The sequence below is a fragment of the Coregonus clupeaformis genome, unplaced genomic scaffold (assembly GCF_020615455.1).
Source record: "Coregonus clupeaformis isolate EN_2021a unplaced genomic scaffold, ASM2061545v1 scaf0118, whole genome shotgun sequence".
Lineage (NCBI taxonomy): Eukaryota > Metazoa > Chordata > Actinopteri > Salmoniformes > Salmonidae > Coregonus > Coregonus clupeaformis.
In genome coordinates, this window is record NW_025533573.1 from 669,505 (window position 1) to 684,315 (window position 14,811).

Consider the following 14,811-nt stretch of genomic DNA (forward strand, 5'->3'; position numbering starts at 1 on the left):
AAACTAGAGAGAGAGGGGAAACTAGAGAGAGGAAACTAGAAAGAGAGAATAAACTAGAGAGAAAGATAATACTAGAGAGAGAGAGGAAAATAGAGAGAGAGAGAGAGAGGAAACTAGAGAGATAGAGGAAACTAGAGAGAGTGAGGAAACTAGAGAGAGAGTGACCTAGAGAAAGAAGAAACTAGAGAGAGAGTGGGAACTGGAAAAAGAGAAATCTAGAAAGAGAGAAGAAACTAGAGAGAGAGGATACTAGAGAGAGGGGGAACTAGACAGAAAGAGGAAACTAGAGCGAGAGAGACAACTAGAGAGACAGAGGAAACTAGAGTGAGAGGAAACTAGAAAGAGAGAGAGGAAACTAGAGAGAGACAGAGGAAACTAGAGAAAGAGGAATCTAGAGAGAGAGGGGCAACTAGAGAGAGAGGAAACTAGAGAGAGAGGAAACTAGAGAGAGAGGAAACTAGAGAGAAAGAGGAAACTAGAGAGAGAGGAAACTAGAGAGAGTGAGGAAACTAGAGAGAGAGGTAACTAGAGAGAAAGAGGAAACTAGAGAGAGAGAGGAAACTAGAGAGAGAGAGGAAACTAGAGAGAGAGGAAACTAGAGAGAAAGGAAACTAGAGAGAGAGGAAACTAGAGAGAGCGATAAACTAGAGAGAGAGATAAACTAGAGAATAGAGGTAACTAGAGAGAGAGGAAACTAGAGAGCAAGAGGAAACTAGAGAGAGATGGGAAACTAGAGAGACAGAGGTAATAAGAGAGAGAGAGAGGCAACTAGAGAGAGAGAGGAAACTAGAGAGAGCGGAAACAAGAGAGAGAGAGAGGAATCTAGAGAGAGAGATAAAATAGAGAGTTAGGAAACTAGAGAGTGAGGCAACTAGAAAGAAAGAGAGGAAACTAGAGAGAGAGAGGCAACTAGAGAGAGAGGAAACTAGAGAGAGAGGAAACTAGAGAGAGAGGGGAAACTAGAGAGAATAAACTAGAAAGAGAGAATAAACTAGAGAGAAAGATAATACTAGAGAGAGAGAGGAAAATAGAGAGAGAGAGGAAACTAGAGAGAGAGAGGAAACTAGAGAGAAAATAGGAAAATAGAGATAGAGGAAACTAGAGAGAGTAAGGAAACTAGAGAGAGAGTGACCTAGAGAAAGAATAAACTAGAGAGAGAGTGGAAACTGGAAAAAGAGAAATCTAGAAAGAGAGAAGAAACTAGAGAGAGAGGATACTAGAGAGAGAGGGAACTAGACAGAAAAGGAAAATAGAGCAAGAGAGGTAACTAGAGAGAGAGAGATGAAACTAGAGAGAATGGAAACTAGAGGGAAAAGGAAACTAGAGAGAGAGGGGAAACAGGAAAAAGAGAAAACTAGAAAGAGAGAAGAAACTAGAGAGAGAGAGGAAACTAGAGAGAGAGGGAACTAGACAGAAAGAGGAACCTAGAGACAGAGAAGAAACTAGAGAGAGAGGAAACTAGAAAGAGAGAGTGGAAACTAGAGAGAGAGAGGAAACTAGAGAGAGAGGAAACTAGAGACAGAGGACACTAGAGAGAGAGGAAACTAGAGAGAGATGGGAAACTGGAGAGAGAGGAAACTAGAGAGAGAGAGGAAACTGGAGAGAGAGGAAACTAGAAAGAGAGAAGAAACTAGAGAGAGGGAGGAAAATAGAGAGAGAGATAAACTAGAGAATAAAGGAAACTAGAGAGAGAGAGAGGAAACTAGAGAGAGAGAGGAAAACTAGAGATAGATGGGAAACTAGAGAGAGAGGAATCTAGAGAGAGAGATAAAATAGAGAGTTAGGAAAGGAGAGAGAGAGGAAACTAGAGAGTGAGGCATCTAGAGAGACAGAGGAAACTACAGAGAGATGAAACTAGAAAGAGAGAGAGGAAACTAGAGAGCAAGAGGAAACTAGAGAGAGATGGGAAACTAGAGAGATAGAGGCAACTAGAGAGAGAGAGGAAACTAGAGAGAGATGGGAAACTAGAGAGATAGAGGTAACTAGAGAGAGAGAGGAAACTAGAGAGAGAGATGAAACTAGAGAGAGAGGAAACTAGAGAGAAAGAGGAAACTAGAGAGAGAGGAAACTAGAGAGAGAGGAAACTAGAGAGAAAGAGGAAACATGGAGAGAGAAGAAACTAGAGAGAGAGGAAACTAGAGAGAGAGATAAACTAGAGAGAGAGATAAACTAGAGAATAGAGGAAACTAGAGAGAGAGAGGAAACTAGAGAGCAAGAGGAAACTAGAGAGAGGTGGGAAACTAGAGAGACAGAGGTAATAAGAGAGAGAGAGAGGAAACTAGAGAGAGAGAGGAAACTAGAGAGAGCGGAAACAAGAGAGAGAGAGAGGAATCTAGAGAGAGAGATAAAATAGAGAGTTAGGAAACTAGAGAGTGAGGCAACTAGAAAGAGAGAGAGGAAACTAGAGAGAGAGAGGCAACTAGAGAGAGAGGAAACTAGAGAGAGATGGGAAACTGGAGATAGAGGAAACTAGAGAGAGAGAGAGGAAACTGGAGAGAGAGGAAACTAGAGAGAGAGATAAACTAGAGAATATAGGAAACTAGAGAGATAGGGGAAACTAGAGAGAGGAAACTAGAAAGAGAGAATAAACTAGAGAGAAAGATAATACTAGAGAGAGAGAGAGGAAACTAGAGAGAGAGAGGAAACTAGAGAGAGAGGATACTAGAGAGTGAGGCAACTAGAGAGACAGAGGAAACTAAAGAGAGAGGAAACTAGAAAGAGAGAGAGGAAACTAGAGAGAGAGAGGCAACTAGAGAGAGAGGAAACTTGATAGCAAGAGGAAACTATAGAGAGATGGGAAAGTAGAGAGATAGAGGTAACTACAGAGAGAGGAAACTAGAAAGAGAGAGAGGAAACTAGAGAGAGAGAGGCAACTAGAGAGAGAGGAAACTAGAGAGCAAGAGGAAACTATAGAGAGATGGGAAACTAGAGAGATAGAGGTAACTAGAGAGAGAGGGGAAACTAGAGAAAGGTGGGAAACTAGAGAGATATGGGTAACTAGACAAAGAGAGGAAACTAGAGAGATATGAAACTAGAGATAAAGGAAGTAGAGAGAGAGAGGAAACTAGAGAGAGGTAACTAGAGAGAAATTGGAAACTTGAGAGTGTGGAAAGTAGAGAGAGAGAGGAAACTAGAGAGAGAGAGGAAACTAGAGAGAGAGAGGAAACTAGAGAGAGATGAAACTAGAGATAGAGGAAGTAGAGAGAGAGGAAACTAGAGAAGGTAACTAGAGAGAAATTAGAAACTTGAGAGAGCGGAAACTAGAGAGAGAGAGGAAACTAGAGAGAGAGGAAACTAAAGAGAGACGGGAAACTAGAGAGAGGAAACTAGAAAGAGAGAATATACTAGAGGGAAAGATAATACTAGAGAGAGAGGAAACTAGAGAGAGAGAGAGGAAACTAGAGAGAGAGAGAGGAAACTAGAGAGAAAAAAAGAAAATAGCGAGAGAGGAAACTAGAGAGAGTGAGGAAACCAGAGAGAGACTGACCTAGAGAAAAAGAAACTAGAGAGAGAGGGTAAACTGGAAAATGAGAAATCTAGAAAGAGAGAAGAAACTAGAGAGAGGGAGGAAAATAGAGAGAGAGATAAACTAGAGAATAAAGGAAACTAGAGAGAGAGAGGAAACTAGAGAGAGAGAGGAAAACTAGAGAGAGATGGGAAACTAGAGAGAGAGAGGAATCTAGAGAGAGAGATAAAATAGAGAGTTAGGAAATGAGAGAGAGAGGAAACTAGAGAGTGAGGCAACTAGAGAGACAGAGGAAACTACAGAGAGAGGAAACTAGAAAGAGAGAGAGGAAACTAGGGAGAGAGCGGCAACTAGAGAGAGAGGAAACTAGAGATCAAGAGGAAACTAGAGAGAGATGGGAAACTAGAGAGATAGAGGAAACTAGAGAGAGAGGAAACTAGATAGATAGAGGTAACTAGAGAGAGAGAGGAAACTAGAGAGAGAGAGGAAACTAGAGAGTGAGGAAATTAGAGAGAGAGAGAAAACTAGAGAGAGATGGGAATCTAGAGAGAGATATGAAACTAGAGAGATAGAGGTAACTAGAGAGAGAGAGGAAACTAGAGAGAGATGGGAAACTAGAAAGAGATGGGAAACTAGATAGATAGAGGTAACTAGAGAGCGAGAGGAAACTAGAGAGAGAGAGGAAACTATAGAGAGAGAGCAAACTAGAGAGGGAGGAAACTAAAGAGAGACGGGAAACTAGAGAGAGGAAACTAGAAAGAGAGAATAAACTAGAGGGAAAGATAATACTAGAGAGAGAGGAAACTAGAGAGAGAGAGAGGAAACTAGAGAGAGAGAGAGAGGAAACTAGAGAGAGTGAGGAAACCAGAGAGAGAGTGACCTAGAGAAAAAGAAACTAGAGAGAGAGGGTAAACTGGAAAATGAGAAATCTAGAAAGAGAGAAGAAACTAGAGAGAGGGAGGAAAATAGAGAGAGAGAGATAAACTAGAGAATAAAGGAAACTAGAGAGAGAGAGGAAACTAGAGAGAGAGAGGAAAACTAGAGAGAGATGGGAAACTAGAGAGAGAGAGAAATCTAGAGAGAGAGATAAAATAGAGAGTTAGGAAATGAGAGAGAGAGGAAACTAGAGAGTGAGGCAACTAGAGAGACAGAGGAAACTACAGAGAGAGGAAACTAGAAAGAGAGAGAGGAAACTAGGGAGAGAGCGGCAACTAGAGAGAGAGGAAACTAGAGAGCAAGAGGAAACTAGAGAGAGATGGGAAACTAGAGAGATAGAGGAAACTAGAGAGAGAGGAAACTAGAGAGAGAGAGGAAACTAGAGAGAGAGGAAACTAGATAGAAAGAGGAAACATGGAGAGAGAAGAAACTAGAGAGAGAGGAAACTAGAGAGAGAGATAAACTAGAGAGAGAGATAAACTAGAGAATAGAGGAAACTAGAAAGAGATGGGAAACTAGAGAGATAGAGGTAATAAGAGAGAGAGAGGGGAAACTAGAGAGAGAGAGGAAACTAGAGAGAGCGGAAACAAGAGAGAGAGAGAGGAATCTAGAGAGAGAGATAAAATAGAGAGTTAGGACTAGAGAGAGAGAGAGGAAACTAGAGAGAGAGAGGCAACTAGAGAGAGAGGAAACTAGAGAGAGAGGGGAAACTAGAGAGAGGAAACTAGAAAGAGAGAATAAACTAGAGAGAAAGATAATACTAGAGAGAGAGAGGAAACTAGAGAGAGAGAGAGGAAACTAGAGAGAGAGAGGAAACTAGAGAGAAAATAGGAAAATAGAGAGAGAGGAAACTAGAGAGAGTGAGGAAACTAGAGTGAGAGTGACCTAGAGAAAGAAGAAACTAGAGAGAGAGTGTAAACTGGAAAAAGAGAAATCTAGAAAGAGAGAAGAAACTAGAGAGAGGGAGGAAAATAGAGAGAGAGATAAACTAGAGAATAAAGGAAACTAGAGAGAGAGAGGAAACTAGAGAGAGAGAGAGGAAAACTAGAGAGAGATGGGAAACTAGAGAGAGAGAGGAATTTAGAGAGATATAAAATAGAGAGTTAGGAAATGAGAGAGAGAGGAAACTAGAGAGTGAGGCAACTAGAGAGACAGAGGAAACTACAGAGAGGGGAAACTAGAAAGAGAGAGAGGAAACTAGGGAGAGAGCGGCAACTAGAGAGAGAGGCAACTAGAGAGCAAGAGGAAACTAGAGAGAGATGGGAAACTAGAGAGATAGAGGCAACTAGAGAGAGAGAGGAAACTAGAGAGAGATGGGAAACTAGAGAGAGAGAGGAAACTAGAGAGAGATGAAACTAGAGAGAGGATATTAGAGAGAGATGAAACTAGAGAGAGAGGAAACTAGATAGAGAGGAAACTAGAAAGAGATAATAAACTAGAGAGAAAGATAATACTAGAGAGAGAGGAAACTAGAGAGAGAGAGAGGAAACTAGAGAAAAATTGAAAACTTGAGAGAGCAGAAACTAGAAAGAGAGAGGAAACTAGAGAGAGAGGAAACGAGAGAGTAAGAGGAAACTAGAGAGAGAGGAAACTAGAGAGAGAGGAAACTAGAGAGAGATGGGAAACTGGAGATACAGGAAACTAGAGAGAGAGAGGAAACTGGAGAGAGAGGAAACTAGAAAGAGAGAGAGGAAACTGGAGAGAGAGGAAACTAGAGAGAGAGATAAACTAGAGAATAGAGGAAACTAGAGAGAGAGAGGAAACTAGAGAGAGAGGAAACTAGAGAGAGAGGGGAAACTACAGAGAGAAGAAACCAGAAAGAGAGAAAGGAAACTAGAGAGAGAGGCAACTAGAGAGAGGAAACTAGAGAGCAAGAGGAAACTAGAGAGAGATGGGAAACTAGAGAGATAGAGGTAACTAGAGAGAGAGTGGAAACTAGAGAGAGAGGGAACTAGAGACTAGAGGAAACTAGAGAAGAGAGGAAACTAGAGAGCAAGAGGAAACTAGAGAGAGATGGGAAACTAGAGAGATAGAGGTAACTAGAGAGAGAGAGGAAACTAGAGAGAGAGATGAAACTACAGAGAGAGGAAACTAGAGAGAAAGAGGAAACTAGAGGGAGAGAGGAAACTAGAGGGAGAGGGAAACATAGAGAGACAGGAGAACCTAGAGAGACAGGATACTAGAGAGAGAGAGAACAATAGAGAGAGAGGAAAGTAGAGAGAGAGGAAAGTAGAGAGAGAGAGGAAAGTAGAGAGAGAGAGGAAAGTAGAGAGAGAGAGGGGAAACTAGAGAGAGGTGACTAGCAAGAGAGAGGAATCTAGAGAGAGAGGTAACTAGAGAGAAATTGGAAACTTGAGAGAGCGGAAACTAGAAAGAGAGAGGAAACTAGAGAGAGAGGGAACTAGAGAGTAAGAGGATACTAGAGAGAGTGAAAACTAGAGACAGTGAGGAACCTAGAGAGAGGCACCTAGAGAGAGAGAGGAAACTAGAGAAATAGGAAACTAGAGAGAAAGAGGAAACTAGAGAGAGAGAGGAAACTAGAGAAAGAGAGGAAACTAGAGAGAGAGGAAACTAGAGAGAGAGGAAACATGTATAGAGAAGAAAACTAGAGAGAGAGAGGTAACTAGAGAGAGAAGAAACTAGAGAGAGAGGGGAAACAGGAAAAAGAGAAGAAATTAGATACTAGAGCAAACTAGAGAAGAGATTAAACTAGAGAGCAAGAGGAAACTAGAGAGAGATGGGAAACTAGAGAGATAGAGGTAACTAGAGAGAGATGGGAAACTAGAGAGAGAGGAAACTAGAGATAGAGATGAAAACTAGAGAGAGAGGAAACTAGAGAGAAAGAGGAAACTAGAGAGAGATGGGAAACTAGAGAGAGAGAGGAATCAGAGAGAGATAAAATAGAGAGTTAGGAAACGAGAGAGAGAGGAAACTAGAGAGGAGGAAACTAGAGAGAGATGGGAAACTACAGAGAGAAGAAACTAGAAAGAGAGAGAGGAAACTAGAGAGAGAGAGGCAACTAGAGAGAGAGGAAACTAGAGAGCAAGAGGAAACTAGAGAGAGATGGGAAACTAGAGAGATAGAGGTAACTAGAGAGCGAGAGGAAACTAGAGAGAGAGAGGAAACTATAGAGAGAGAGCAAACTAGAGAGGGAGGAAACTAGAGAGAAAGAGGGAAACTAGAGAGAGAGATGAAACTACAGAGAGAGGAAACTAGAGAGAAAGAGGAAACTAGAGGGAGAGAGGAAACTAGAGGGAGAGGGAAACATAGAGAGACAGGAGAATAGAGAGACAGGATACTAGAGAGAGAGAGAACAATAGAGAGAGAGGAAAGTAGAGAGAGAGGAAAGTAGAGAGAGAGAGGAAAGTAGAGAGAGAGGAAACTAGAGAGAGAGGGGAAACTACAGAGAGAAGAAACCAGAAAGAGAGAAAGGAAACTAGAGAGAGAGGCAACTAGAGAGAGGAAACAGAGAGCAAGAGGAAACTAGAGAGAGATGGGAAACTAGAGAGATAGAGGTAACTGAGAGAGAGTGGAAACTAGAGAGAGAGGGAACTAGAGACTAGAGGAAACTAGAGAAGAGAGGAAACTAGAGAGCAAGAGGAAACTAGAGAGAGATGGGAAACTAGAGAGATAGAGGTAACTAGAGAGAGAGAGGAAACTAGAGAGAGAGATGAAACTACAGAGAGAGGGAAACTAGAGAGAAAGAGGAAACTAGAGGGAGAGAGGAAACTAGAGGGAGAGGGAAACATAGAGAGACAGGAGAACCTAGAGAGACAGGATACTAGAGAGAGAGAGAACAATAGAGAGAGAGGAAAGTAGAGAGAGAGGAAAGTAGAGAGAGAGAGGAAAGTAGAGAGAGAGAGGAAAGTAGAGAGAGAGAGGGGAAACTAGAGAGAGGTGACTAGCAAGAGAGAGGAATCTAGAGAGAGAGGTAACTAGAGAGAAATTGGAAACTTGAGAGAGCGGAAACTAGAAAGAGAGAGGAAACTAGAGAGAGAGGGAACTAGAGAGTAAGAGGATACTAGAGAGAGTGAAAACTAGAGACAGTGAGGAACCTAGAGAGAGGCACCTAGAGAGAGAGAGGAAACTAGAGAAATAGGAAACTAGAGAGAAAGAGGAAACTAGAGAGAGAGAGGAAACTAGAGAAAGAGAGGAAACTAGAGAGAGAGGCAACTAGAGAGAGAGGAAACATGTATAGAGAAGAAACTAGAGAGAGAGAGGAAACTAGAGAGAGAAGAAACTAGAGAGAGAGGGGAAACAGGGAAAAAGAGAAGAAATTAGATACTAGAGCAAACTAGAGAAGAGATTAAACTAGAGAGCAAGAGGAAACAGAGAGAGATGGGAAACTAGAGAGATAGAGGTAACTAGAGAGAGATGGGAAACTAGAGAGAGAGGAAACTAGAGATAGAGATGAAACTAGAGAGAGAGGAAACTAGAGAGAAAGAGGAAACTAGAGAGAGATGGGAAACTAGAGAGAGAGAGGAATCTAGAGAGAGATAAAATAGAGAGTTAGGAAACGAGAGAGAGAGGAAACTAGAGAGTGAGGAACTAGAGAGAGATGGGAAACTACAGAGAGAAGAAACTAGAAAGAGAGAGAGGAAACTAGAGAGAGAGAGGCAACTAGAGAGAGAGGAAACTAGAGAGCAAGAGGAAACTAGAGAGAGATGGGAAACTAGAGAGATAGAGGTAACTAGAGAGAGAGGAAACTAGAGAGAGATGGGAAACTAGAGAGATAGAGGTAACTAGAGAGAGAGGAAACTAGAGAGAGAGATGAAACTAGAGAGAGAGGAAACTAGAGAGAGATGAAACTAGAGAGAGAGAGGAAAATATAGAGAGAGAGGAAACTAGAGAGAGAGGAAACTAGAAAGAGAGAATAAACTAGAGAGAAAGATAATACTAGAGAGAGAGAGAGGAAACTAGAGAGAGAGAGGAAACTAGAGAGAGAGGAAACTAGAGAGAAAGAGGAAACTAGAGAGAGAGGAAACTAGAGAGAAAGAGGAAACTAGAGACAGAGGAAACTAGAGAGAGATGGGAAACTAGAGAGAGAGGATTTAGAGAGAGAGATAAAATAGAGAGTTAGGAAACGAGAGAGAGGAAACTAGAGAGTGAGGAACTAGAGAGACAGAGGAAACTACAGAGAGGAAACTAGAAAGAGAGAATAAACTAGAGAGAAAGATAATACTAGAGAGAGAGAGAGGAAACTAGAGAGAAATTGGAAACTTGAGAGAGTGGATACTAGAAAGAGAGAGGAAACTAGAGAGAGTGGAAACTAGAGAGAGTGAGGAACCTAGAGAGAGGCACCTAGAGAGTGAGGGGAAATTAGAGAGAGAGGAAACTAGAGAGAAAGAGGAAACTGAGAGAGAGGAAACTAGAGAGAAAGAGGAAACTAGAGAGAGAGGAAACTAGAGAGAGAGAGGAAACTAGAGACAGAGAAACTAGAGAGAGATGGGAAACTGGAGATAGAGGAAACTAGGAGAGAGAGAGAGGAAACTGGAGAGAGAGGAAACTAGAAATAGAGAAGAAACTAGAGAGAGGGAGGAAAATAGAGAGAGTGATAAACTAGAGAATAGAGGAAACTAGAGAGAGAGAGTAAACTAGAGAGAAAGAGGAAACTAGAGACAGAGGAAACTAGAGAGAGATGGGAAACTAGAGAGAGAGGATTTAGAGAGAGAGATAAAATAGAGAGTTAGGAAACGAGAGAGAGGAAACAGAGAGTGAGGAACTAGAGAGACAGAGGAAACTACAGAGAGGAAACTAGAAAGAGAGAATAAACTAGAGAGAAAGATAATACTAGAGAGAGAGAGAGGAAACTAGAGAGAGAGAGAGGAAACTAGAGAGAAATTGGAAACTTGAGAGAGCGGATACTAGAAAGAGAGAGGAAACTAGAGAGAGTGGAAACTAGAGAGAGTGAGGAACCTAGAGAGAGGCACCTAGAGAGTGAGGGGAAATTAGAGAGAGAGGAAACTAGAGAGAAAGAGGAAACTAGAGAGAGAGGAAACTAGAGAGAAAGAGGAAACTAGAGAGAGAGGAAACTAGAGAGAGAGAGGAAACTAGAGACAGAGGAAACTAGAGAGAGATGGGAAACTGAGATAGAGGAAACTAGAGAGAGAGAGGAAACTGGAGAGAGAGGAAACTAGAAATAGAGAAGAAACTAGAGAGAGGGAGGAAAATAGAGAGAGTGATAAACTAGAGAATAGAGGAAACTAGAGAGAGAGAGTAAACTAGAGAGAGAGAGGAAAACTAGAGAGGGTCCGATTTACGGGGCCAATAAAAAAATTATAATATATGTATTCACTAACTGTAAGTCGACTGGATAAGAGCGTGTAAATGACTAAAATGTAAAAAATGTAAAAAATGAGAGAGGAAACTAGAAAGAGAGAGAGGAAACTAGAGAGAGAGTGGCAACTAGAGAGAGAGGAAACTAGAGAGCAAGAGGAAACTAGAGAGAGATGGGAAACTAGAGAGAGAGGAAACTAGAGAGAAAGAGGAAACTAGAGAGAGATGGGAAACTAGAGAGAGAGAGGAATCTAGAGAGAGATAAAATAGAGAGTTAGGAAACGAGAGAGAGAGGAAACTAGAGAGTGAGGCAACTAGAGAGAGATGGGAAACTACAGAGAGAAGAAACTAGAAAGAGAGAGAGGAAACTAGAGAGAGAGAGGAACTAGAGAGAGAGGAAACTAGAGAGCAAGAGGAAACTAGAGAGAGATGGGAAACTAGAGAGATAGAGGTAACTAGAGAGAGAGGAAACTAGAGAGAGATGGGAAACTAGAGAGATAGAGGTAATAGAGAGAGAGGAAACTAGAGAGAGAGATGAAAAGAGAGAGAGGAAACTAAAGAGAGAAAAAGAGAGAGAAATATAGAGAGAGATGAAACTAGAGAGAGAGGAAACAGAAAGAGAGAATAAAACAGAGAGAAAGATAATACAGAGAAGAGAGAGGAAACTAGAGAGAGACAGAGGAAACTAGAGAGAAATTGGAAACTGAGAGAGGGATACTAGAAAGAGAGAGAAACTAAGAGAGGGAAATAGAGAGAGTGAGGAACCTAGAGAGAGGCACCTAGAGAGTGAGGGGAAATTAGAGAGAGAGGAAACTAGAGAGAAAGAGGAAACGAGAGAGAGGAAACTAGAGAGAAAGAGGAAACTAGAGAGAGAGGAAACTAGAGAGAGAGAGGAAACTAGAGACAGAGGAAACTAGAGAGAGATGGGAAACTGGAGATAGAGGAAACTAGAGAGAGAGAGAGGAAACTGGAGAGAGAGGAAACTAGAAATAGAGAAGAAACTAGAGAGAGGGAGGAAAATAGAGAGAGTGATAAACTAGAGAATAGAGGAAACTAGAGAGAGAGAGTAAACTAGAGAGAGAGAGGAAAACTAGAGAGGGCTCGATTAGGGACAGAAAAAATTATATATATATGTATTCACTAACTGTAAGTCGATCTGGATAAGAGGTCTGCTAAATGACTAAAATGTAAAAAATGTAAAAATGAGAGAGGAAACTAGAAAGAGAGAGTGGAAACTATAGAGAGAGAGGAAACTAGAGAGAGAGGAAACTAGAGAGAGAGGAAACTAGAGAGAGAGGGGAATCTAGAGAGAGAGAGGAAACTAGAGAGTAAGAGGAAACTAGAGAGAGATGGGAAACTAGAGAGAGAGAGGAGACTAGAGAGAGATAAAATAGAGAGTTAGGAAACGAGAGAGAGAGGAAACTAGAGAGTGAGGCAACTAGAGAGAGATGGGAAACTACAGAGAGAAGAAACTAGAAAGAGAGAGAGGAAACTAGAGAGAGAGAGGCAACTAGAGAGAGAGGAAACTAGAGAGCAAGAGGAAACTAGAGAGAGATGGGAAACTAGAGAGATAGAGGTAACTGAGAGAGAGGAAACTAGAGAGAGATGGGAAACTAGAGAGATAGAGGTAACTAGAGAGAGAGGAAACTAGAGAGAGAGATGAAACTAGAGAGAGAGGAAACTAGAGAGAGATGAAACTAGAGAGAGAGAGGAAAATATAGAGAGAGATGAAACTAGAGAGAGAGGAAACTAGAAAGAGAGAATAAACTAGAGAGAAAGATAATACTAGAGAGAGAGAGAGGAAACTAGAGAGAGAGAGGAAACTAGAGAGAGAGGAAACTAGAGAGAAAGAGGAAACTAGAGAGAGAGGAAACTAGAGAGAAAGAGGAAACTAGAGACAGAGGAAACTAGAGAGAGAGAGGAAACTAGAGACAGAGGAAACTAGAGAGAGATGGGAAACTAGAGAGAGAGGATTCTAGAGAGAGAGATAAAATAGAGAGTTAGGAAACGAGAGAGAGGAAACTAGAGAGTGAGGCAACTAGAGAGACAGAGGAAACTACAGAGAGGAAACTAGAAAGAGAGAATAAACTAGAGAGAAAGATAATACTAGAGAGAGAGAGAGGAAACTAGAGAGAGAGAGAGGAAACTAGAGAGAAATTGGAAACTTGAGAGAGCGGATATAGAAAGAGAGAGGAAACTAGAGAGAGTGGAAACTAGAGAGAGGAGGAACCTAGAGAGAGGAACCTAGAGAGTGAGGGGAAATTAGAGAGAGAGGAAACTAGAGAGAAAGAGGAAACTAGAGAGAGAGGAAACTAGAGAGAAAGAGGAAACTAGAGAGAGAGGAAACTAGAGAGAGAGAGGAAACTAGAGACAGAGGAAACTAGAGAGAGATGGGAAACTGGAGATAGAGGAAACTAGAGAGAGAGAGAGGAAACTGGAGAGAGAGGAAACTAGAAATAGAGAACAAAACTAGAGAGAGGGAGGAAAAGAGAGAGTGATAAACTAGAGAATAGAGGAAATAGAGAGAGAGAGTAAACTAGAGAGAGAGAGGAAAACTAGAGAGGGTTCGATTCTAACGGGGCCAGTATAAAAAAATTATATATATATGTATTCACTAACTGTAAGTCGATCTGGATAAGAGGATGAAATGACTAAAATGAAAAAATGTAAAAAATGAGAGAGGAAACTAGAAAGAGAGAGAGGAAACTAGAGAGAGAGGCAACTAGAGAGAGAGGAATCTAGAGAGCAAGAGGAAACTAGAGAGAGATGGGAAACTAGAGAGAGAGGAAACTAGAGAGAGATGAAACTAGAGAGAGGGAGGAAAATATAGAGAGAGAGGAAACTAGAGAGAGAGGAAACTAGAAAGAGAGAATAAACTAGAGAGAAAGATAATACTAGAGAGAGAGAGGAAACTAGAGAGAGAGAGAGGAAACTAGAGAGAAAATGGAAACTTGAGAGAGCGATATAGAAAGAGAGAGGAAACTAGAGAGAGAGGGAACTAGAGAGTAAGAGGATATAGAGAGAGGAAAACTAGAGACAGGGAACCTAGAGAGAGGCACCTAGAGAGAGAGAGGAAACTAGAGAAATAGGAAACTAGAGAGAAAGAGGAAACTAGAGAGAGAGGAAACTAGAGAAAGAGAGGAAACTAGAGAGAGAGGCAACTAGAGAGAGAGGAAACATGTATAGAGAAGAAACTAGAGAGAGAGAGGTAACTAGAGAGAGAAGAAACTAGAGAGAGAGGGGAAACAGGAAAAAGAGAAGAAACTAGAGACTAGAGCAAACTAGAGAAGAGAGGAATCTAGAGAGCAAGAGGAAACTAGAGAGAGATGGGAAACTAGAGAGAGAGGAAACTAGAGATAGAGATGAAACTAGAGAGAGAGGAAACTAGAGAGAAAGAGGAAACTAGAGAGAGATGGGAAAATAGAGAGATAGAGGTAACTAGAGAGAGAGGAAACTAGAGAGAGATGGGAAACTAGAGAGATAGAGGTAACTAGAGAGAGAGGAAACTAGAGAGAGAGATGAAACTAGAGAGAGAGGAAACTAGAGAGAGATGAAACTAGAGAGAGAGAGGAAAATATAGAGAGAGAGGAAACTAGAGAGAGAGAGGAAACTAGAAAGAGAGAATAAACTAGAGAGAAAGATAATACTAGAGAGAGAGAGAGGAAACTAGAGAGAGAGAGAGGAAACTAGAGAGAAATTGGAAACTTGAGAGAGCGGATACTAGAAAGAGAGAGGAAACTAGAGAGAGTGGAAACAAGAGAGAGTGAGGAACCTAGAGAGAGGCACCTAGAGAGTGAGGGGAAATTAGAGAGAGAGGAAACTAGAGAGAAAGAGGAAACTAGAGAGAGAGGAAACTAGAGAGAAAGAGGAAACTAGAGAGAGAGGAAACTAGAGAGAGAGAGGAAACTAGAGACAGAGGAAACTAGAGAGAGATGGGAAACTAGAGAGAGAGGATTCTAGAGAGAGAGAGATAAAATAGAGAGTTAGGAAACGAGAGAGAGGAAACTAGAGAGTGAGGCAACTAGAGAGACAGAGGAAACTACAGAGAGGAAACTAGAAAGAGAGAATAAACTAGAGAGAAAGATAATACTAGAGAGAGAGAGAGGAAACTAGAGAGAGAGAGAGGAAACTAG